We start from the raw sequence: 2,436 nt of genomic DNA, 5'->3' as shown, positions 1-2,436 counted from the left end.
GGATACACAACCTCTAATTACCAAACATCGAGAAATTTAGGATAGCCTAATCTTGAAGAGCCATTTATGGTCATCCCAACTATGAAGCCTTCCGAGGTAAATGTGTTGAAGCACAACACTACTACAATGAGCCTTAGCCCCCATGGAGTTAGTTTTGCATTCTATGTTCTCAAAAGTAGATAGAGTCTACAAGCAAAGATTTGGTTAGTGTCAACAATGGGGGATAGACCACAAAAGACTACTCTTAAGCTCACATGTACTTTCCTCTATGCCACCTACAAAACAACAAACATGTCTGAATTCAAAAATCCAAAGGATCCCAATGGTGTAATGAGCGACAGGGAGCTTGAAGTCACTAAGAAGCATGCAAAAAGGGCCAATTACACCAAAGCAAGGCTTAAATTGATTGGAAGCCTCACCAAAAAAAATTAATTCGTAGCTACTCCAAAGAATGCAATTAATACCTAAAGCACTAGTTATTTGCTATAAGCATAATGAAGCTCAAGAATATTATAGGAATGAAAGTAGAAGTAAGAATGCCTTAGGTGCCATAGTATCTCCACCATCAACAATGAAGCTCAAATGCTCCATTCTTGCAAGCCAAGAGGTTGCACCAATGCCTTCTCACCAAGTTGAAGCAACCTCAAGAAATCCTTACACAAGTGATAAAACTTCCATGAGGATTGAAATTAGTTCTTCACTATGTGAATGGATTTAGTTTAAGATGCATAAACATGGTCTACTTGGTCAGCATCAACAATGGCCAAGCCTATCAAAGCTGCAACAAATTCTTGTGACATAAGCAAAAGGGTTGAACTTACCATCTTCCTGAAGGATTATCTAGAAGTAGGCCAATTTTTGGTGATATACAAGACACTCCTAGTGGAAAAACTGGTCCTCTTGGTGGAAGAGGTGATCCTTATTCACCAATGATGGATTAATGTCAATGCTACAAAGGGGCTATTGTGCTCTAATATACATCCTAGGTGATATCGAGCAATCTCTAAAAGTTCCCTTAGTGTAAGCCCATGTCTATTCATCAAAGCATGATCCAATGCAAATTATAATGCTAACATCTTCCAATACCAAGACAACCTATGCTGACAAGGGCAAGGCCAAAGTGGATCAAGCACCAAAGAACTTGGAATCAAGTATGTTGTATACTTCCACATCAAAGTATGATGCAATGCAAATTACAATGTCAGCATCTTCCAAAGCCAAGCCACGCTATGGAGACAAGGACAGGGACAAAGTGGACACTTCCATATCAGAGTATTTGAGAAACCTTTCATTGAAGAATACACTCAACTTTGAGGCACAACAATCAACCTAATCATACACAAAGACCACCCAAAGGTAAAAGTCCAAATCCAACCAAAATCTACCATCCAAAGTACCCATCACTAAGAGCACAACAAAGAATGATATGCCAAGTCTAAGTGTGAAAGTTTGTAGTACAAGCTAGAGAACATAGTGATGCAAACAATCACAAATGCGTACAAAGATAATCCACAAAAGACCACATCTCAAGAGGATGATAACCTTTTAATGAAACTTGGATACACAAGGATAGGAAAACATGTCACTACAAAAAACCTAACTTATAGCTTTCCCTAGTGCAATCCTAACCTTTAGCTACAAGAAAACCTAAAAGAAAAGGCCTAGGTTCTCTCATTAATCCTGATGGAGGTAGCTGCAACAAAGAACGAACAATAATCAAACCATGAATGCTTCTCCAATAGTCTTCCACATCAATTAAAATTCAACAATAGTACAATGATGGATCCACAAGGACATACTAGCCCACATCCCAAGCCAATTAGTCTCACTCCATTCTAAGGTAAGGGGCCTAACTTGAGGAGATTCCAAGAATGGGTAGCTCCTAACAGTCTCCTATACGCGCAAAGCTACCACACGGGTAATCAAGTCTTGTGGCTACCAAAAAAGTCACTCCAAAATCCATTTAGCTAATGAGAACTAGATCCTATATAATGCAAAAATGAAATCTCATTGACATACTTAGGCTCTAAAACAATGGCTTTTTCTCCACTTTTGAGAGGCACTTCCACCATTCATAAAATCCTAGATGTGATCTGCGCCTTGACCCTTTTCTAACCGATAGATTTGTGAAAAGTATCCAATTCCACCCTTTTGTAGACATAGTTTCCTTTAGGATGCTAGTCTCCCACTTTCCACACCACACTCACACATTTCTCTTGTTTTTTAATTATTACCACATTGTTTTACATGTACAATCAGGGTTCCTTCATTAATTTTGGGCATGGGTTCTTTCATATAGCCCTTCAAGCATCACCCAAACAATTCTTTCTCAAACAAGGTCTAATGAAGAGAGTCCTAAATTTTAACAAAATGAATAAGTCAATTATATGAGTTTTCTAATAATCACAAACTCTCTCTGTTTAATCAACAGAGCCT

Source organism: Adiantum capillus-veneris, chromosome 11, assembly GCF_014529385.1.
Source record: "Adiantum capillus-veneris isolate H3 chromosome 11, ASM1452938v2, whole genome shotgun sequence".
NCBI lineage: Eukaryota > Viridiplantae > Streptophyta > Polypodiopsida > Polypodiales > Pteridaceae > Adiantum > Adiantum capillus-veneris.
Note: the sequence above shows the minus strand (reverse complement) of the source record.